This window comes from Trichosurus vulpecula, chromosome 8 (assembly GCF_011100635.1).
Source record: "Trichosurus vulpecula isolate mTriVul1 chromosome 8, mTriVul1.pri, whole genome shotgun sequence".
NCBI classification, from domain to species: Eukaryota; Metazoa; Chordata; class Mammalia; order Diprotodontia; family Phalangeridae; genus Trichosurus; species Trichosurus vulpecula.
The window spans coordinates 216677202-216701230 of NC_050580.1; the positions used below are offsets into that span (position 1 = coordinate 216677202).

A 24029-nucleotide genomic window follows, 5' to 3' on the forward strand; every position below is an offset into this window, starting at 1 on the left:
GGTGATAGTGGTAGTGACCCACATTTTAAACCCAAGTGGATTAAAATGAATGGCATTGTACCAGAGCCCTATAGTGCACTGTACACAATAGGTGTAAATATTTGTGGAATGAATTAATACTTTGCTACTGCCCTAAGAACTTAAGTAAAATCTCCAGCTAAGTCTAGGATGGATAAAAGCAATTACCCCAGGGTTTTTTTCCCTTTTGCTATTTGGACAGCTGTGATTATTTTGTACACACAAACAAGAGTGCACACATGCACATGCATGCATGCACTTACACACACACACACACACACACACAAACTTTAATATACGTTCAGATTTATAGTAAATGCGGTACTAAGCAAAGAAAATAAAACTTTTCAATGAAGAACAGACTATCTAAACCACAAAATGAAAATTTAAAAGGTAGTAACTTGAGGCCTACCCATTTATTAACGTCCATTACTGAAAAATCTTTCGTCCAGACGCAAGAGACTTACCCTGAAATGTATGTGTTCTTTTTCTCTCCTCAGAACATACTTGGCACCATATTTTCTAAACCTTAACCCCTTTTTCTTCTTGTTTTCATCAGGTTGACAGCAGGCTCCAATTTAAAATAGAAGGCCTGGATAGAGGGACATATTATTAAAGTGTGACAGACAAGAGTGACCTCTGTAGGACCGATAAAGACAAGACAACATCCCTCAAGACTCAAAGAGGAAGAAATACAATATTAAACACTTTCAGAAAGTAGATGACATTTCTGGGGACAGAGAAGAGGAGGAGGGAAACACAACCACCACATTTGGCTTTTGTTGGAGTCAAGAACATGCCCTCAAGGCTTTCTCATCTTTTTTTTTTCAAATTTCTGCAGCCAGGCTTTGCCGAGTGCTTGCTGCTTCAACTGCATGGTGGATGCTGAGGTTAAGTGATTTTTAAGAGCTCCTTCTGTTCTGTGCACTGGTTCTAAAAGTAGCTTTAGTGCCTAATTGCTGACCTGTTTCTTTTCTCTCTAATTGCCTGCCAAAGCTCTGAGTTGCTTGAACATAGTCACGAATACACTAAAATACAAAATTTATTCTGGTAAGTCTTATGCCTTCATGGAGTGCCCCAAGACTGAGTTTTATGAATTGTCCTGGGAAAGGTAGGTCATTGGGTTAAAAGCATACGTAGAAAACATGCCACTTTGGCCACTTTTTGGAATATTCCTTCCCCCTTGATCTTAGTGGGATTTGGATGATTCCTTGAATCCTGGATACCTACTCTAAGTGAGGCAGTTACTAGAGATAGAAGAGGGACTGAAGGAAGGTGATTCGCTCATTTAAATATTCATCAGTTTCCCTTTTTGTACAAGATTTTGGTATATTAAAATTATTTTTACATGCAATGATTCAAGAGCACAAATACAGTGTAAATGAAACAACCCCATGACCTGACTTAGGCAGGCCAGTGATTCCTGACCCTAATTTTGCAAAGCCTCAGAATGTCTTGAATTCACTCCGGAGGTGTCTAAAATCTCAGGGGGAAAAAACAACACTTCACAATGTTAATTCACATAAATTTGTAAAGTATAATACATGATATGTTTGGAGCCAGAGAGCCTAGGTTCAAAACTGAGTTGTCACTTGCTGCTTATGTGACTTTAGACAAGTCGTTTAATCTCTCTGATGTCAGTTTTTCTCATCTGTAAAATGGAGTCTTTGGAGTGGATACCTTCTGAGTTCCTTTCCTGCCCCAGTTCTATGAGAATAATGCTATCACAATATACAACAATTTCAGGAGGTGAAGTTAAATGAGCGATAGGAAGTTAAGCTTCCAAAAGACTGGAATCATTGATGTAGATATTTATGAAGAAATAATCATTCACCAGGCTGAAAAACAGAAGTGAACAGAACAGTAGCTTTATACAGTCAGAAATCCTCAGATAATGGCAGACTTCTTTTCCTATATAATGATCTCCAGCTTTAAATCAATGATTCTATTATCATCTTCTGTCTGCAGCAGCTCTTAATTTTTTTGCTGTTTTTTGTCCCCTTTGGCAGTCTACTGAAGACTATGAACCCCTCCTCAGAATTTTTAAACAATTGAAGGAAATGATAAATTTCATTTAGAGATTAGTGAAAATGAAGATGAAAATTTTCCCATCCAAGTTCATGGATTGCCTGAAGTTTATCTGTGGACCCCTTGGGGATCAGGTTAAGGACCCTGGATCTAGAATGCCACTGACCTGTCATCACTAGGGTTCACTTCCTGAGTTCTTTCTTTGCTGATAGACTTGTATTGATCCTCCTTCTCTCACCTGGTGACCACCGAGTTGTTTATAAGGTAACTGTTCAAGATTATAGTTGAGATCTGCCATGATAGAAAAAATTAGGGCCACTTAGGGATCAATTTAATCCAACAAACATTCATTAAGGTGTATTGCATACATATGCTAGGTCATTGGGATACAAAGCCGACAATTTTTTAAAAATTGCCCCTGTCCTCAAGGTGCCTCATTAATTTAACACTTAACATTATGTTCTAATCAATTGAACTTCCCAGTCACTTATCATTTCTCCCTATGTGCTATAACACGTGGGCATAGTTGAAACTAGCATTTTTTTTATTCTCCTTTAAAGGCAAAGGGGTTCAGTGAACCATTTGTCAGGTTTGGAGGCAGAGAATCTGGCTTTGAATCCAGAATCTACTACTTGTAGCTCAGGCAAGTCACTTTCCTGGGTCTGAACTTCCTCATCTGTAGAATGAAAGACCAGCTGACCTCTAAGTTTCCTTCCAGCTCGAAAGCTCTGACATTACAGCTGCCCCAATTTAGGTTCACTTACTTGTTGCCTAGCACTGGAAGGGTTTGGGTTGGTTGCCATCTTGCCACAGTCAATATCTAGTTGTTTCTGGATTTTAAATTTTGTGTCTGTTTCAATAGGAACCTATTTCCAACTGAGCTTTGCCAGTCTGTACCTCCCAGGAGAGGTCGTGTTGAACATAAACAAATACTTTGAAGTGTGCATTTTGTTCTAATCCATTCCCTGGGCCAGATTCTTAATAACCATACCTGAGGTCTCTGTGAAGGCTTAATTTTGTATGTAGTAATTCTTCCCTCTCCCTCTCAAGGTGGGAGGCAGGGGAGGGCACGAAGGGAGGGAGGGAGAGAGACAGACAGAGACAGAGAGACAGAGTTAGAGATCATTATCTTGAAGGAAAAAAGTTGTCAATAAAAGGTAGGTTCAAAAACAGATGAAAATAATAATACTACTTAGCATTTCCACATTGTCTTTCATCTGCAGATCTCAAAGTACTTGACAAACACTAATTAATTTTCAAAACACCCTTGTGAGGTGAGTAAGGGTATTTTCTTTATAACAATGTATAAACGCTGGCAGTTTCATGAAAGACACCACTTAAAAGAGAAATTTCTAAGGGATCAATTTCAAAAAAACATCCTTTTCACTTGGTCTAGACTTAGTTCTTTAGAATAACCCATATGGTGGAGTGTTAAACTTGCTGGTGTTGATAGTCACTACTAGCAGAAAATTTCCTTAGAGACTCTAAGCAGATTTTCTTACCTTCGGTCTCATACTATACCTTCTTGTTCCTCTCTCCCACTGAGCATCACCTCCCCACAACTAAGGCAATAGCTCTGTTAAGGCTGAATTCAAAGCCTACCTAAGGTCATAGATTTAGAGCTGGAAAGGAGCCCACTGGCAGACAGTAGGCACTTAATCAATGTTTGTTGACTTGACTCAGATATTTCTGTTCCAGTTACAACAAGCATCATCTGCTCTGTGTACAGAGGCTCTGATGATACTTATAAGTCCCTTAGTCACTGTCTGGATTTGAAGTTTGAACAATGAGGACTCTGAGTGGAAGATGGGGGCAGCTTAGTACAGGGGAAAAATGCTTGGACCTGGGTTCAAATGACAACTCTGACACTTTCTATCTAGGTTAACTCGGACAAATCACTTAATTTCCATTGGATTCAGGTTCCTCATCTGTTAAAACAAATTAAAGTCTAAGAGAGGATGAGCTTCTAAATCCTTTCCAGTTAATGTATATAGAAGTAGTTCCTGGAAAAGAGTTGTCTCCCTTTCTCCTTTACCCTAGACCTGCTCCAATTAGCCTCCCACGTCTAGCTTTCTCTGTACGTGTCTGAGGAGAGGCCACCTAGTCTAACCCCCTCATTTTGCAGAGAAGGAAACTGTGGTCCAGAGAGATTCGGTGATTTGCCTAAGGCCACACAGGGAGCAGAGTCTGGATTCAAATCCAGATCCTCTGACTCCCAGCCTGGTGCTCTTCCCATTCCTTGCTAGTTTATGTCTCTGAACAATTATTTCCCTTACTTACTACCTTATGTTAGGCTGGTTTCTTCTTCTTTGATGGTAAATGTCTTGGGTGGTGGGAGGCATTATGTCTATTCCATGTTCTTTTAACTTTCTTTTACAATGGCTAATACAGTGCCTTATGTCCAGAAAGTACTCACTAAATATTGATTAATGATTTACCTTGCAGAACTGAAAGAGAAAATTTCCCCTGAACTCCACCAGAGACCTTTGTTCATGCCCTGGGCTGAGCAAACCCTCTTCTATGGTACTATAGCATATGTAGTTTTTCCCCTTTGGATTTTTTACAGAGCCGCCCTGAGTAATGAATTCCTCTACTTCACCATGTGCAAATTAAGTACTATATTTGTCCACTCACAGGGCAATATTGATCCACCAAGGCTCTCTGATTGCCTTTGCTGATAGCGTCAATTAGCAGCCTCCTGAGAGACCTGGGTTTGGTCTCATGACTTCAGTTAAGTTGATAGTCTCCAATATCCAACAGTGGCATAAACCAGATTCCTTGACTTTGTTTGTCTTGGCCCACCATGTCTCTTTATGGAGAAAACGGTCAAAATAAAGTGCTTCCTCTGTGTATTTTGACAGGAAACACTACTAATATGCTTTCCTTTTGTTGTATGCCTTGCTCTTTTCTCCCAGTGTTGTTTAAATATTTTTGGTACAATGACATATTTATTAACCCCCTACTCTCTGCATGGGGGCATGACTTTGACTAGCTCTTCTGTAAAGCCTCTGAGTTAAGGTGATTTCTCCAGTGAGAGTTAATAATATTGCTAGTATTCATGTAAAAACTCTGAGACAATCTCTTAAAAATGGAACACATTTATCTAAAACAGCTGGTTAAAAAAGTGCACAGACCCAGCTAGAGTCAGGAAGGTCAAAGATCAGGGTTAACACCAATCTCGGTGGAACTTTGAAGTTGACGCTTTACAGATTATATGTGTCTCAGCGCACAGTGGGCATGGCATATAAATTGGACTTCGAGGCCCCTATTTGTTCTCTGCATTTTTATGAGCCCACGGAGCTTTTCTTTGAAGCAGCATACACAGAAAATAAAAACTCATTTTAATGTTGTGGAACTATTTACAATAAATCACATTAACATCCTGGCTTTTCTTTATTATGAAAACACACACACATACATGCCTGCACACATCTGCACATGCCTGCACATACAGCATATTTTCCAACTTGTATAAGCAACTTTTTTGCCTTTAAAAAGCTGCCCATGCATCTTTTCCTTTTCTCCTTGTCATTCCATGGAAATCAGATCATAGATTCAGCTATATTTAGTGTGGTAAGGACACCATCCGTCAGTTCTCTAAGGTGACTCAGCAGAGTGTGCTCCTCTTCCCTCTAAGGAAAAATCCCCTGACAATATAAAATGCTGGCTTTAGCAAGGCACTCTAGCACTAGAAGAAAGCATCTGATTTCAAAGAGATTGAGTTCCACTCTGGAACTAATTATCTCGTTCATTTTATGGATTTCTTTAAGTTGCTAGGTGTTTTAACTGGAAAATGCTGGAGACCCGGAAGAAAGAGGCACTGGTAGGATATTCTGCCACAGGCACTTTAGTCACCTAATTAATTTTCAATAAAAATTCCCAATAATTAATTTGTTTTGGCCTCAATGTAAATCAAATGGAGACAAATAGGTTGAAATTGGAAATGTGTGACAGAGATCATGTTTATGGTGAAAATAATCTGGCACCCTGGAAATAACATATATTTACAGTGATAGAAAATGAAACCACATTTTAAAAAAATGAAACATTAATAGAAATAAACATTTCATTGGGGGAAAAATTGGTGTTAGAGAAGCCATGTCAATATAATAAAAAAATTATCCTGTCACCTACATTAATTTACAGATTTAGTGCCATACCAATCAAACTACTAAGGGACTGTTTCAAAGAACTAGTCAAAATCATAACAGAATTTATCTGGAGAAAGAAAAGGTCAAAAATCTCAAGGCAAGTAATGAAAAAAAATAGGAGTGAAGAAGACCTAGTATTACCAGGTCTCAAGCTATACTATAAAGTAGTAATAATTAGAACGATTTGCTATTAGTTTAAAAAAATTAATTGATTGATGGAACAGCAAAGCCCAGAAGCAACTGAACACAGTAGTCTAGCTTTTGATAAATCCAAGGATACTAATTATCAGGGTAAAGACACCCTATTCAGCAAAAAGTTGCTGGGAAAATTAGAACACAATTGAACAGAAATTATGTTGAGACCAGCACCTTGCACAATATGTAACAATAAGCTCCAAATGCATATATGAACCAAATTCACATCATGAAAAAAAATTTGGAGGACAATGGGAGGAGGCACTTTAAACAATTCTAGCTGAGGATAGAATTTTTAACTAAACAAGGAGCAGAGATAACTATAAAAGATAAAGTATTATTTTGATTACATAAAATTGAGAAGTTTTTATACCAACAAAACCAATGTAGATAGAATAAGAAGAGAAACAGTAAATTAGGGGAAAATTTTTATAGTGAATAGCTCTGATAAATGTCTGATATAATAACAACTTGCATTTATATAGCAAGTTAAGGTTTTCAAGGTGTTTTACAAATATAATCTCATTTTATCCTCACAGCAACCCTGGGAGGTAGGTACAATACAGGCAGAAAAAAAAAACTGAGGCACATAGTGGTTAAGTAATTTGCCTAGGATTAAAGAGCTATGAGTGTCTGAAGCTGGATTTGAATTCAAGTCTTGCTCTATTCTCTGTGCTACGTAGCTGCCAATGATAGTGAGGTGTTTTGTTATAGATAGATAGATAATCACCTGCCTCTGATCTTTAAGCTACAGAAGAATTTGATATAAATATTTAAGAACAAGAAATAGTCATGAATTTTAAAAAGGTAAAAGGATATGTATATGATTTCAAAAGAATTGTTTGCTATTGACAACTATATGAAATCATGCACCAAATCAAATCACTAATGATAAGGAAACTGCAAATCAAAATAACTGAGGGTTCATTTCACATTTAGACTGGCAAAGATTTGACAAAAGACAAAAATGGTAAATGTTGGTAGGGCTGTGGGAAGACAGGTACAATAATGCTGTACTGGTAGAGCTGTGTATGAATTGTTACAGCCATTCTGGAAAACAACTTGGAATTATACATAAAAAATTATGCACATATATGTATATGTATCATGTATACATGTGTACATTATATACATACGCATGTATATCTCACACACACACACACACACACACACACCCTTTGACCCAGTGATACAACTTCTAGATATATAACTTAAGAAGGTAAAAGAGAGAAGGAATGCGTTCCATATATACAAAAATGTTTATACTAGCACTTTTTGTTACATCAAGAAACTGGAAGGAAAATATCCAGCAGAAAAGCACTGAAATATGTACGTAGACCCAAAGTTAACTTTTTAAACAAAAATTTCCTGTGAACTGACTGTTCCTGATTCCTCACTTTCAAAAGACAATAAATCAATTCTTTTATACCCTAAGGACAACTCAATTTATTCCAAATGGATTTCTGAAAGAGTTAAATCCACTAACAAGAAATGGACATGAACTCCAAGTATAGGATAAGGTAACTAAGTAACGATTCAGCACTATTACTAATATTGCTTTTTAGAAATTTAATCACTATTCCAATCATACATTTGTTGGTAAAATGAAGCCAGAAACTTTTAAGTTAGAATGTCTTTCATTATAAACTTTTGTAATCACTTCTTTCTTAGTCCTGTAGTTTCCTTCATCATCTATAATACGGTGTTGATGCTGTATTTCTAAGCAATGTTAGTGATGGCTAACTAGTTAATTAAATACAATGTGGGAAAATCACAGGATTGTGGCCAGCTTGAATTCAAATTGAAAGTGTTATCTAAGATAATTTGGCAGAAAATATGCCTACTTATAGAATCTATCTAGGATGCTTTATTGTACACAATGGAAACTCTTTGAAAGACATGGACTGGAGATGCTACTCCTCTCCCCACTGTCACTGTAAGTATTGATGTTACCTTTTCTATCCTATACTTACTTTATTTGTATTGGAGTAGCTATTTTGCCAACTCAATTGAAGCTGGTCTGTCAAAATATAGAAAACGCTTTTGAAAGCCCCAGCTTTTATAATGGGCCTTTCAACCAGTGATCCAGTTAAAGGGCAGCTGTAAGCAATTGTCACTCTGCTGTACTTACTGTCGGAACAGAGGAAGGCAATTCGGGATTGTCTGTGCAGATTGTTTCATACATTTTTTTCGCTTGGTCATTTGTTATAATAAAAATAAAGTCACAGGAAAAGAACACTGTGACAGGATAATGGTCTCCTGCTCTCAGGAAACAAGACTGCCTCCAATTCATCATGACAGCTACAGTGCATTAGAAGCCATCACAGTGAAAACAATATTCCTTTGGGGCAGGAAGAAAAGTCAGATTGAGTAGGAAAGGGGATTTAATCCAACTGTCCCAAAGGCCTCTCAAACTCAACATATCCAAAACAGAACTTGTTATCTTTTCCCCTGGGCTCATCTTTCCTCCAAACTTCCCTACTTTTGAAGAGAGCACCACCATTCTGGTAATCATCCAGGTCTGTAACCTAGAAGTCATCCTAGGCTTTTCATCCTCCCTTGTTCCCATTATCCAGACAGATGCCAAGACCTGGCATCTCTCATATCTATTACCTTATGTCAATGCACACCATAGCCATCTTAGTTCAGTACCTCATCACCTCTCGTTTGGACCATTACAACAACCTTTGATCAGTCCCTCTGCCCCAAGTCTCTCCCCTTTTCAATGTACCCTTCACACAGTTTTCAAAGTAATGTACCTAAAGTGTACACCTGACCAAGTCAATCCCCTGCTCAAGAAGCTTCTGTGGTTCTCTATTGCTTTTAGGATAAAATACAAACTCCTTTGCTTGGTGTTTAAATTCCTTCACAGTCTGGTTCTAGGCTACATATCCAGATTGACTGTGCATTATTCCTTCTTAAACATACTACACTCTAGCCAAACTGGCTTTCTTGTTATTCCTGACAAATAACACCGCATCTCCCTTTTTCGGTGACTTTGTGAAGGCTGTTTCCTATTCCCGAAATATTTTCCCTCTTCATCTCTGCTCTTTGTACTCAGCTCAGCTCAATTGTTACCTCTTCCAAAGGGATTCTTCCAGATTCTCTCAGTTACTAGTGTCTCCCATTGGTCATCATGCATTTATTTTGAATATGTCCTATATTTACTAATCTGTGAACCTGTTGCATCCCCCTGGTAGTATAGATGTTCCTTGAGGGCATGGACAATCTCACTTTTGTATTTGTATTTCTAGTCCCTGGAATCTAGTAGATACTTAATAAATGTGTGTTAATTGATTGATATTCTTGGACAAATTAAAATAAAATCAGATTTCAGTATGTTGTCAATTGCTACACACTGCAAGAGACCTAGAGACACTGAGGTTCCAAAGCAGGGTAAAACAGCTTTAAGGTATCCTCTCATCTCTGTTAAAAGATAATCGTTTTAGAGCTGAAAAGGACCTTACGGATCACCTAGTACAACCTTCTAAGTTTACAGATGAGCATATGAAGTTCCAGACAGGTACAAGTCATATATGCCTGAGCCTGAATTTGAACTCAGGTATTCTTATTTCAGAGCCTAAACTCTATTCACTATACTATGCTGCTTCTCTATCAATTTAATAAAGATAGGAAAATTAATTGTTGGGTGGGCTATGAAAAGATAGCTGGTTGACTTCCATATACCACAATCTGTCAAGCCATTCCCCTGTCAATGGGGACCCACTTTCCTTCTAGTTTACTAATATTTTTAAAAGGCATAAATACAGTTTGTAAATTAATTAACTTTATAATCTGTTGCCAGTAAAAAAAAATCCCCTCCTTCTAGGCAGATGGGAACAACAAATGAAATGGAACATTCGATTCTATGTTCCTTGAGGGAGGGGACCATCTTTTGCCTTTTTTTGTATTCCTACGGCCTAACTCAGTGCCTAGCACATGGTAGGCATTTAATAAATGTTTATTGATTGATTGATTCCCCCCCAAAATAGTTGACATTTTATGATAAAAGTCAAATAATTCTAACTATTTAACATTTTATTTTATTTTGAACCTAAAAACTAGCATTAACAACAACCAAGTCAAATAAATAGAAGACTTTTCTCTTACCCTGAAACTTTAATCTTTAACAAGGAAGAACCAAACCAACTGACAACCAGCGAGCAAAGAAAATGATTTTGCTGTGTATTCTAGTCTAAATCTACTTGAAATACTTCCACTGTTGACTGCTTTTCTTTTTCATTCCTTATCTTTAAGAGTATTATATGTATATATATACATATATACACACATACATACATACATTTGTATGTGTGTGTTACTAGTTAGAGCAAATACAATTTTATTTCTGCTGATGTTGCTTTTTATCACCTCATATACTTTTTTTTGGCACTGTGTTGTGTTATGTTGTTCAGTTATATCCAACTCTTCATAACCCTGTGGACCATAGAACACCAATGCTGTCCATGGGGTTTTCTTGGCAAAGATATTGAAGTGGTTTGCCATTTCCTACTCCAATAGATTAAGACAAACAGACGTTAAGTAACTTGCCCAGGGTCACAGAGCTAAGTGTCTGAGGTTGGATTTGAACCAGGGTTCGATCCACTAAGCCACCTATCTGCCTCCAAATTGTATTCTATTACACCAATCTATAAAAATTTATTCCATTGTTCTTTAATTGTTGAACATGACAGATTATTTCTACTTTTTCTTTACAATTATAAGTAGCTATGACTGTATTTTGTGCATGTAAGTCTTTTCCCCCCTTAATATGATTTGTTTGAAATAGAATCCCTGCCACAAAAGTGCTAGATCCAAAGGAAATGTCAGTTTTGTGATACATGTTCCATGATACCACGTCGTTCTGCAAAATGTTTGTAGCAGTATGCCATCCTACAAATGGCTCCCTCAACAGTGGATTTTTGTCTTTTTTTTAACCAGTTATTACCACTATGTTGAGTATAAAGTGATATCTTAAGATTGTCCTGATTCGTATTTATCTGATTTTTGTAGAATTTGGGCATCTTTTCATGTGGTTGTCTGTAAATCGTTTGTTCATGTCTTTTATAGAATATGTTCATTGCTCCATTGGGGAATGTGTATCACTAGCTTTGTGTATTTGTTGCTTACAAATTCTGGATGGCAGATCTTTATCTAATATATTTGATGCAAATAGGTGTTGCAATCTTTTCTTTTCATGTTAGAGATATTGTTCCATACAGTACAAAATAATCTTGTAGAACCATAACTGAGAGGGAAAGTATGATCAGGACTTCACCTCAGGGTGATAGGGGAAGGGTGTACTTCCTGGGCTCATGGCACTGGTACCATAACCGAGGAAGGAGACTGCTTCCTCCTCAGGAGGTCATGCTCCCTTCCCTATTTTCACCCCATCATGGTCTTCTGTTAAACTATTCTGCCTTGAGACTCTTGCCTGCCTTCTCCCAACTTGTACCATATCACCTTTTCTCTTCAAGAAGCTGCCATCTTGTACTCTATTCTGTCATGCCTGAATTAATTCTGCTCCTTGTGAAAAAATGTCTAGTTATATTACCAGCCTTTATCTTTGTGTGTTCAAACCCATCAATTTTGTTTCTAAGAGGTGATAGTTGATTGACTAAAATCCCCTTTTTTCTTCTAGTTCTAAAAGTATTTTTAAAAATATCTTTAGATCACTAATTTAAATAGAGTTTATGGTTATAGTGTTTGTCTTGAGATGTTGCTCATTCTAGATACTTAAATATCAGCCTATTTGCCTGAAACTATTTTCAACATATTCAAGTTACCCTAAATGAGAATGAAATCTTCTTCCCTAGAGATCTTTGGCAACAGGAGAAATGAAGTATGTGACTGGGGTGATTTAAATGCAACTTTCCCTTGAGGCAAAGGAGTAAACTAAGTGACCTCTGGAGGATCTTGGAATTAAAGCAGATAATCAAGAAGGACAACCAGAGATGAATGAAAAATACACTGTAAAATGCTGAAGCTGAGAAAGGCAGGTTTTTATACACGCTCTCCTCCCAACCCCACCAGCTAGCCTGCAAACCTACCCTAACATTAATTGTCATGGCTAAATTCTCGATCTAACTGAAGCTCCATGTTGTATGGTTTCAGTATAAATCATGGCTTAACTGCTCAGTTTGTATGATGGATAATTTAGAAGAAATTATGCATTTTTTGTTTGGTTAAAAGATCGAACACCAATGGATTTGACATCACTCACACAAAACAACAGGGAGGGATTTTTGGAGAAAGAAAAAAAATAACTTTTTGATGGAGAAATATTCCATTGGCTCATTGATTTTTGACAAAAATAACTATTTGGGAGTTGGGAGGTATGATGAATAGATCCTGAATGAGGTTGCTAAGTGATCTGGTGATAGACATCAGGAATATTTTTATTATTATTTGTAACTTGTGGCAATGAGACAAGATCTACTTACAATTATCTTGATGCATTTCATTTGAAGCATAAACTATGAGGTGTTAAAGGGATTAATGGGCTTTCAACTCATTGTTAACTAATTATCTTTAAGGTGTTGTCATCACTTACTAATTGTTGGGTTTATGCCAGTTCCACCACTGAGGGGTGCAAAAGCAGAGAGTAATTCATTTCTAAATGACCTCCTCTCACCTAGCAGCTGTTTAGTTAACTTAAACCATTTCTCTTATGAACACACACATGCATGCAGATGCACATACAAAAACATGCAAAAAGCTTTTAGGAACTTTCATCTTTTTTAAAAGGGTAGGGAAAAAAATCAATAAACGGGTGAACTGGCCAGCAGTAGGGAATAGCTGAAGGCACCATGGGTGGCTAAACTGTATGAGAAACAGATGTAAACTCTTTGGTGATAGAGCTGGTCTTTCTATTTACTACCAAATTAACTAGCCAATGGAAAGCAATTAAAAACCAATAATTGTTTACGGAAGGCCTCAAACTAAGAGAGACATATAATTGTTTTGCCTGGATATCTTAGGTAAAAGAGACAGAGACTTTGTAGATGAATATCTATAATTGAGATTCACATTTTTCCCAAGACATTCTTTTAAAGGATAGATGATTCAATCCATGGTCTGAATGAGAAGAGATGTGTACTCTTACTTTTCTTCCATGGTATATGTTACCATTGCCAGGATACAAGTTTCTATCCATTTGCTTTCATTTCAAACAACAAAGTAAATCCAAAGCTAAGGATTCTTACTTTTTATTTGGGAGAAAGAATGTTTTTGGAGCTGCCAATATGGTAACTTAAAGAAATTATGGTTCTTAAACAAGTGAGCCATTATTGATATGATTAATTAATAATGTCACACTTTGCAGTGGTTTAGATACATTAAATATGCAAACTTTTTACATCTATTCAATTCAATGTATTAAATACTTACTATATGCAGATATGATATAGGCCCTGGGAACATAAGGATATATGAGAGGTACCATGGCACAGTGATAAAGAATTGACCTGAGAGTCAAGAAAACCTGGAGTTCAAGGCCCCCTCTGACACATACTAACTTTGTGACCCTAAGCAAGTACTTACCTCTAGTAAGTACCCCAGGCAACTGTCTAAGATACTAAGCTGCAGAGTACATCTGAGATCTATATTGGTAGCAGAAGACCCTCAGGAGGAGCTTCTTTACACATTAAGTCAACAAGCACCTACTGTGTGCCAGGCTAAATAAAAAAGATAGATAGATAGATAGATGGCTAGATGGATGGATGGATGAAAAAATAGACATAATTTCAAGGGTATAGGAGAATACTTACAACTGGATGAAGCAGAAAATCTATTTAGTCATGTCTTGTAGTGACCTAAGGTACATAATTGATGGAAAAAAATAAAACTTTCTTAGTGCTTTGAAAGCATATGCCAATTCTCTTTACTAATTATACAGTTTTCAGATTAAGAAATAATGGATTCACACATCTAATTGCAAGAGTTAGAACCCTTGCTCTCAAAAGTTAGAGGTCTCTAATTTACAAAATGTATGGCAGAAATGGGAAGAAGAGTGGTTTGCTGGGCTTTAAAAAAATCGGTCATAGCACAGCACCTTTATTTTATTTAATATGATTCAAGTGGAAATGCATAGATATTACTTATCTGAGTCCACCAGAGGCCAGAGGGAAACTGAATCACCCTTATTGGATGCCATTAGAGCCAAAGAGAATCTCATTAAAAATCAATTTCTCAGGTCTATAAAACCAGTTTATTCTGTCTTACTGGTGTGCCTGCTGCTCATAGTTAAACTGCACTATTGTGTACAACTCCGAGCTATTCAGAGTGCAGCACATTATACAGAGCAATCCTTTAATGATTTTCAATTTTTTAGATTAAACTTTATAATATATTCTGTTGTTTAAGTTAGTGGGACTCATTTTGTGAGCCTAAGGTATCTTATTACATCATGTTAGTAATTGTGATACTATTCCTAGGCCCTGCTAATTAAATAGGTGCCTTTATAAAAACAAAGATTGTCTAATGTAAAAGTAGAAATTTAACTCTGTGACAGTGGTTCCTTGGCCACGTGAGACTAAGCTGCACAATGAATTTAAATGTTATTTAAAAAAAAACACAAATGAAAAAAAAACCACAAATGTTAATTTCTGCTGTTATTCTCTGATACTTATTTGTTCAGCGCTCATAGACTTCAGTGGGAGTTGTTCAGAGTAACTGAGCAGAGTTAGGCTCATGCTGGGTTTCCAATTCAGAGATCTCTGAACAAATCAACAAGCAGTATGTATTAGCCAAATTTTATAAATGAGGAGCTGAAAGCACATAGAGGATCAGAGACCCGCACAGGTCACACACTGAATGAACAACAGAGAGGTAAATCATTGGAGAGGATACTCAAGCCCCATCTGGAATCTCTTGGCTGTCCTGAACTCTTTCAACTGGATTTCAGTCCAGGATTTGGTTCAGAGGCTGACTGATGTCTAAGGTCAAAAATCTTTGTAAGGAGTGCACAACAATGTAACATATAGGCTGGTATTGCTAGACTTTTGATATTCCTGACCATGAAGCAGAGGTCATCTTGCCTTTTAAAAGGTTGTCCACAAGTTAGGATGAAGCAAGCCCAGGTGGGGGCAGGGTTGGGGGGGGGGTGGTTGGCTAAGACATTAGAGAATCACAATGAACTCTAGCTCTGCTCTTTTCTGCTGAGTTTGCAAAATTAGAATAATCAGGCTGTCAAAGCATGAAAAGGCTGTAGTTGGCAGAAGGAACCTAAAACACATTTAAGTTCAATTTATCCTGTTTCTAACTTTTCAGAGGAAATGAATGGAGTTGTATATTCTGATGCTTTGAGTAAATCCTAAATGACTGTTAAATGATTTGTTAAATGACTTTTGGTCTGAAATGGGATTTCATCAGTGTAATGCATTTTTAGTCTGGAAACTGCCCCCAACCCCAATGCAGATCAATAATTTGTAATTTATAATTTTAGAGAGTTGTCTAGGGCCATAGAAAGGCAAAGTGATCTATTTTTGGTCACACAACCAGTATATGTCTGAGGCAGGACTTAAATCCAGGTTTTTCTGACACTAAAATCAGCTATTTGTCCATCCACTATACCTGACTCCCTCTCAGAAAATTGCCTATTTACTTAAAAGCTGCCTCTAGGGAAATTCCATAGAATTGTCAACCATAGATTTGTTTAAGCATGGCATTGTAATAATTTGTATAAAAATCTGGGTCATAGAATTTTGGAACTGTAAGGTACCTTACAGATTTGGTCTAGTTCCCTGACTTACCAATGAGGAAGCTAACACACAGATTAGTTAAGAGATATACCAAAGATGACTTTGCTAGTGTTAGGGCTGCAACTAGGTCTTGTTTCCCGACTCTCAGGTCAGCACTCTTTATACTGAACCAAGGTGTTAATACTAATGTGGATACTAGTGTGGAAAACAAACTAGATACACAAAATCTCTCTCCTAAATTATATACAGTTTAAGTCTGGCTGAAGCTGAATTAATTGGATATAACCAGAGCCCCAAAGTATGAGACTCTTTCCTCACTGGTGGTGATAAATACCCTGTGCCTTCCTGCATGAAGGCAGAATAGGAAAGAGCAAGAGAGAGGAGAGATCTGGATTCCTGAGTCCCTTTGGACTCTTCTGGCTTCCAGTGTCAAGAGAAGAGATAAGGGATTCTGACCTCTCTTCAGGGCCATGAAAGAAGAAAGCCTCTGGGAAGAAGCCAATATTCAAGGAGCTAACAGTCTCTATCATGTCCCTATCCTCAACTTGCTCCTCTACAGACTTCAGTGAATTTCCCTTTGGGTGGATCTGGATCTCTCTCTCATTCTCTCTCTCTTTTTTGGATGAACTTAATTGCCTCACTCCCAATGAGAGAGTTACTTCAATCAATATTTCCCAGAATGTACATATGTGTGTATCAGAATGTATGTGTATATAGTACAGATAATATATCAGTGTACTTAGAAAACCCTAGAGAATCAGCTAAAAAACTACTTGAAACAATTAAAAACTTTAGCAAAGTTGTAGAATATAAACTAAACCTACATAAATCACTAGCATTTCTATATATTACCAACAAAACCCAGCAGGAAGAGATAGAAAGAGAGATTCAATTTAAAGTAACTGTAGACAATATAAAACACTTAGAAGTCTACCTGCCAAGACAAACCAAGGGACTATATGAATACAATTACAAAACACTTTTCACACAAATAAAGACAAATCCAAACAACTGGAAAAATATTAATTGCTTATGGATAGGCCAAGCCAATAAAATAAAAATGGCAATTCTGCTTAAATGAATTGATTTAGTGCCATAACAATCAAACTATGAAAGAATTACTTTATAAAACCAGAAGATGGTGTCCATCCTCTTTATAAAAATAACCTCTTTATAGAATTTATAGAAGGACATGGAATGAATCATACCTGATTAAAAGACATGGAAGGGTTGCTATGTCTACCAGTGGAGGGATCAATGAGATCATGGATCCATGTAAGTTTTGTAAGGATTGGTTTTTGAAGAACTCTCTGGATAAAATTACAGTGGCTTAGTTTTTCCTTATTTACGATATAATTTTAAAAGATAGTCTTTTCTATGTAACTTTAAAAAACCACAAAAGGGGTATTTGACTCTGAATGTTCCTGATATTCTGCTTCCTATCCTGTTTTATAAGGGGGCAACATCTTTATCTACTCTAAGACAATTCTAATTAAAAGTGTAACTATCTGTAAGTGTTACATATAAGAATTCCACATGTAGTCTATTACAACTTTCCAATCAAAAAAAAGAAAACTTGAGAGAGTTAGAGAAAGGAGATATTTAATATTTTCATTCTTTTGACCTTTTACCCTTCAATACAACCTTTCTTGGTTTAGTTGAATTTTTTTGCATGGGATTCAGATAAGCTATGTGATAGTTTTAGCCTTTAAATACCTACAGAAGCTTTTCCTGGGCTTTTCAGCTATGTTTTGTCTTTATCAAAGGACTATGTGGCATCTAGTACATTTTTGCATCATTCTAATCCATGGGTACATCAGCAGAGTAAGAGGAAAATCGAACAGAGAAAATATTTTTCTTTAAAGTTCTCAAAATTGTGTATGATGGAAGAAAGACTATCCTTTTAAACATTAACTCACTGAATAGTATCTTCTGTTAGCTCATATTCTTGATAAAAAAAATACTTATATTGATACTTTATTATATGTATGCAGTTCTAGATTCATTTTCTAAAAATGCATTTCCCTCCTAGATTTATGATTTCATTGATTTAAGGAGTTTCCAGCAAGGAACTTCCTCTTACAGTATAGATCAGCACCATCTCTGCAAATGATAGTCTTAGAATTGCCAAAATATTTTGCTCAAAGCATATTTTTGCATTATCACTTCAAGTATCAACTTCACAAATTGTATGTGTTAGTTGGATTCAAACAAAGTACTTTGCTTAATTTGGGTTTAGTTTCGATCAAAACCAAGGGTTCTTCACTTTTTGTGTATCGTACTCATTTGGCAGCTTGGCAAAAAGCCCATGACCTCCTTCTCAGAATAATTCTTACAAATGCATAACATAAAATACATAGGTTTACAAAGGAAACCAATCATATCAAAATACAGTTATCAAAATTTTTTCAAAACAAGTTCATAGACCCACAGTTGGGAACCTTTGTCCTAACTAATACGTAGAGCTTCAAGTGCTTTTATAAACTTGTAGGGAAACTATTCATTAAAGTGGCTATTGCCAAGGATCACTATTTAGCTCCATCTAAACTATAAGGCAATTTCCCATAGTTCATAAACAAAATGTCATTCAGTATCCTTTAAGACTTTCTGGTTTGCTTTAAAAAATTCTATTTTTTTTTGCTTCTTAAGGATTCCCATACAATATGATACTGATGAAATTTCCCCTCATAACATTACAGTAAACCACTATTTAAATAGCATGAATCATAGTTAATGTCATTTTAAAAAGCCATTCCAGCAAAAAAATAGAAATTGGTTATTTTATTCTCAAACTTTATTGTAGAAAATATTCTAATTTATTTGAATAGTGATGAGATAAGCATATCTACATTCTTCTTTTGCCCCTTTATTGATTAAGATGCATAAACTCTCACATAATTATATGAGGTTCCTAAGTGTCTTCCATCATTTCTCCATTCCATAAATAATCAAGATCTATAGTGAGCCAGCACTTTTCTTAAAGAAGGCATCACATCAAAATATAATTTTCCTCTATTGCTTCAACACTTCCTCTCATAAGCAAAGTCTTGTTCTTAGATCCCTATCCAGAAGAGGGCAGTAGTCTACATCTTTACAAATTCAAAGACTTTATAAGTCTATGATGTCATTAAATGATCAATGTGAGTAACATAAGTAAACATTTTAAGGAGTCCAAAGGCTCTTAAGTCAAGTTCCAGCAATTTTACTTGAGCCTATCTTCATTATATTCGATGCCACTCTGTTTCATACAGAGCTTCTGAAGGCCAAGACTGGGGAATATGGGTCTCTAATAGGGGAACTCTCATTTGTGAAACCTGAGAATTCTAACCCTGGAATTTTTTCACTTCTGAATTTTAATGAAAATTATAACCCTGGAATTTTCTCTGAGGAGTTAACCCTGAGTCGGAGACCAAAACAATAATGAGGAGCACTGTTATATTTCAGGAGAAGCTGATATCAGGCATTAGGTGTCTAGAGACTCCACTAGACAAATCTCAGAAATGAGCTGATAAGAGGCAAATTCCACCACCAAGGAGTTTCCTTTTTAGAACTAGACTTTTAGAGAAGAGATAGAATTGCTTTTGCTTCCTGCTTGGTGAAACCCACCTGAGAAATTCCCTATTAGGCTCTGGAGAATTTGGTCCTATAGAGTAGGGCTGTCCAAAATATGACCCACGGTGTGATTTTATGTGGCCTGTCTGTGGGTTTTAATTTTCACGAGCAAAAAATAAAATAATAATTTGCATGGAATGCATATTAGATTTTTTAATTCCACCACTAATAAATAATCTCATTGATGTTAATTTTCTTTGGTGTTTTTAAGCATTATTAAGGATGGAACATATCACATGGAATTTTCAATCAATCTGTGGGATGGGTTCTGTCTGTATGATGCAGACTAGTCAGTATGCACCTACTTTTATGCTGTTGTGTTGTCACTTTGTTGTTTTGTGTTTGCTTTTGCACTTCACGCCTTTGCCTGTTGTATTGATGACGTGCATTCCCCCACTTTCTATTAGTGTATTGTATTTTTTATTCTGGGTGCATCCCTCGAATAATTATTTTATTATAATGCGGTCCCTAAGATAACCTAAGGTTGGACAGCCCTGCTGTAGAGGAAACCTCAGGCTCAGAGTCTGCCTTTAATCCGCACATAATTAAGGTCTGCTACATCAGACATGTTTTGCCTCACTAATATTCTGTCATCTTTGCTACCTGTGTGAACAAAATGGAGCATGTCAACTTTACTGCATTTTCTCAGAAGAATTGACATCCCCACGAAGAAGAGGGAAAGAACTACTGAACACTAGCAATTAAGAAACAAATGTAGAGCCCTTTCCAAAGAGGGAGAACCTAGCCAGATCTCCAAGATACAAAGCATGTTTTAAAGAGGAAGCAGCTACTTCCTTTAAGAAATAATAAAGTAGATCCATAATAGCTCTCAGGTAAGACATCATGGGATCATGTATTTATTGTCATGGTACATTGAATAGCGTTGGGGCCTGGAATGAGAAAGATCTGAGTTCAAATACAGCCTCAGACATGTAATAGCTGTGTGACTGGGGCAAGTTAGATTGGCCTCTGCCTCATTTTCCTCATCTGTAAAATGAGGATCATAATACCATCTGCTTCCCAGCATTGTTGTGAGGATCATATGATATCATGTCTGTAAACCATTTAGCACAGTACCTGGCACTTAATAGGCACTTAACAAACAGTTAGTCCTTTCCCATATTTCTAGGAACCTCAAAGACCAGCTAGTACAATGCCTTCATTTTATAGAGGAGGCAACTGAAGTCTCAGAAGCTGAAATGCCTTGGCCAAGCTAACATAGGTAGCAAGAAGCTAAGTTGTAGCTAAGATGTTAAGTTGTTAACACCAATAAGGATCAGAGGAAGGAGAGAAAAATACTAGCGGTTGGTAGGTCCCTGATCAGGAGTACTGAGGCTGCTGTTTGTTGACCTGATAAGTATAATAGAAGAATTTACTGTCCTCCCAGGCTGTATATCAAAGAAAAAAAATCTCCTACGACTTCTCAAAATGGATGTTATCCACTTCTTGTGATTCACATGGATACAAATGATTCTCTCAGAGTGAACCTAAAAAATAGTGCCAAAGATTTTAAAGTCAAGTTTAAGGCAAGAAGCTCAAGATTATAGCATCGTAGATGGTGTTTTTCTCACTACTGCACGCTGAAAATGGGGGATACAGAATAACACCAGTGCTGCGATCACCACTACCAAATGTAACCAGAGCAGCATCAGCTGGTTACATGGGATAGCTGCCCACCAAAGTAATACAATGTCTCACATTTTGCATGTCAACACCTATTCACTTTCTAAGTTGGCTTGCTTAATCTAACCTACTCTCACACTAGCACTGGGGTGGGGAACCTGAGGTCTAGAGGCCATATGTGACCTTCTGGGTCTTGGGTGGGGCCTTTTGACCTAGTCCAAGTTTTATAGAACAGATCCTTTTATTAAGGGGATTTGTTCTACGAAGTTTGGAAGTCTAGAAGGTCCCAGAGAAAGACTATCACTACCTAGACATTCAATTTCTCTCAGTGTCCTAGGAATAACCTTGTAGAGGAGAAATATATTCCCCTATTCACCACTCTAGATCCTGAGCCCTCACTAATGCATTTCACTATATAAGACCAGCTACTCACAGTAATGCATGTAGATCTTTAAATTAACAATGTACTTAATAATAAGGTGAGGAAATATTAATAAGATTGTGGATAGTCTATATTAGAGCAAGTAAGTAAATAACAAAATGTATTATAATCCAAATATAAAACTGGGTTACACTGTCTCATCGATGCATTTAGTATTTGTGAGGAAGAGTAAGCACACAGTTAATCTGGCAAGAGAACACATAAAGCAGGTTGGGGGTAATTCAACACAAAGCTGCAGGCTTTGAAGTTATTGTCACATTTAGGAACATACATACCATGCAAAACTGCTTCTCAAAGCTTGTCTGGTCCTTGTCATTTTTCACTTGGCCATATCTTCTCTTCTCTACTCAAAAATGGTATTTAAAGCTCTTTCAACTTAAAATCACCTTTAGGAGGGTGTTTAGAAAGTATTATCTCTTAATGTTAATGGTAGTTCATTTTAAAGGGAAAAAACTGCAGAGCTTATCAGACTATTTATCTGTAGGCTACACAGACCAGACCAGTCAGTTAATTATTCACCTGGATGTTATGTTGTCCAATCAGAACAAAGCTTACAGCAACACAGATCAGAAGACTCTTTAAGGAAGGAAAACAAACCTAGCCAGCTCACCAAGATTCAAAGCAGGAAATAAAGCCTATATTTTCCACTGCTTTTCACATCTCAAAACAGAGGACAGGAACTTATGAGAAGCTTCACTTCTTTCCAATTCTGTGTGGCAATGAAAGATAACAGCTATCACTGAAGCTCTTGACAAATAAAATAAATTCTTTCTCCCACCAATCAGGAATCACTAAGCTGACACCTTCTGTTGTCTCAGTGTATCTAGCTGCCATAGCAGCTTTTCAACCTCCTGAAGTGTCTCCAATTCTTACATTCCTATATCAGATTCCTTTGTCAGATTTCTCTCCCTTAAAAGCCTTAAGTGTGTGACAACTTAAAAAGTAACAATTCCACAAATTTCATTTATGAAATCAATAATCGTTTTGAAATCATAACTAGATCTTCAGATGTTTATGTGATTTCTCATTTTTTCTGTTTTACCCTCTTTAGTCATAAAATTTTTGTATGCCGATGAGCTGAGGTACCATAATTTCCTTCAGTTTTTAGAGTCTTCAACATGGTCCTCTCACCTATTTTGTGTCCTTGAACTATGTTTTTTATATTCATATTTTTTTGGCTTTTTAATGAATAGAAGTTCTTTCTCTGCCCTACTTTAAATCATGAAACTGTTCACATGTAAGGCATTGTTCTACATTATTTATCAGGTGATTTGAGGCTTTAAATTTATCCCACATTTAATTTTCTCTCTCAAGCTGCTCAAATCCCATCTGAAAGCTATATTTCTTTATGCACATATTTGTTTTTATCAGTTTCTATTAAAACAAAGTACTTTTCCTACTACTTTTAGGGTTCAAAATGTTCATCTATAATAGTGGCAATATCTTACATCCTTTGACAGATGATATAATTTTTCCTTCACCTAAAAATACTTTTTGTGTTTCCTTCACCACTAAACTGTTCCATATGAAGGAAGTAGTATATTAAAGGAACTGTGTAATTTATAAGAAGAAAAAAAGCTAATTTGAGAGGAGAACAACTGGTTAAGAAGGTAGTTCTGAGAATGAGGGTTGGATTTCTGGACTATGAATTAAAACATAAAAATAATAAATATTGAATAGAATGCGAAGTTTGGGATCTGAAAAAAACCTGGTTTCAAATCTTGCCTCAGATATTTACTAGATGTATGACTCTAGGAAAGTCATTTAACCTCTCTAGGTCTCTGTATTGAGAGACAGGATTATTTCTCTCTTATACTAATAAGCGATTACTGAATTAGAACTAAGGTTTTTTCCCCTTTCTGTTTCCTCATTCAGAAATCAGTCCCTTGTAGGTTATTCAGTCAGCATCTGAAAGACATTGCTGATAATGAGATTGGATTAACTCTCTCCTCAATATTGTTCAGACCTCACCCAACTGGGGAAGCCCATTGTGTTCTACTCAGTTATGGAGGGGAGGAGGATAAGAGCTTTTTCATATGGGATGGGGGCTGGGAGGGATAGTCTGGGAATAAGAATGACATAATCAAAGTACCCCAGTCCCTCATTAGAATAGGTCTACTTCTCATTATAATATTCATTCTTCTCATTAACTATTAAGCCATCAGAATTGATTGTTGTCTGTTGGAAACACCCACTCTTCCAAAGGCATATAAGCATCAATAGAATTTATCAAGCACCTACCATGTTCTAGGCACTATA

The 24029-nt window shown here is 36.6% G+C and overlaps 1 long non-coding RNA gene across 1 annotated transcript; it reads right to left on the bottom strand.

Moving 5' to 3' along the window:
* Window positions 1–452: 452 nt before the first annotated feature.
* Window positions 453–22193, bottom strand: LOC118827844. Its single transcript, XR_005008913.1, has 3 exons — window positions 22046–22193; window positions 2213–2337; window positions 453–610 (listed from the first exon to the last, which is right to left on the bottom strand). It is a non-coding gene; the product is annotated as an uncharacterized LOC118827844 (long non-coding RNA).
* Between the last annotated feature and the right edge of the window lie 1836 nt (window positions 22194–24029).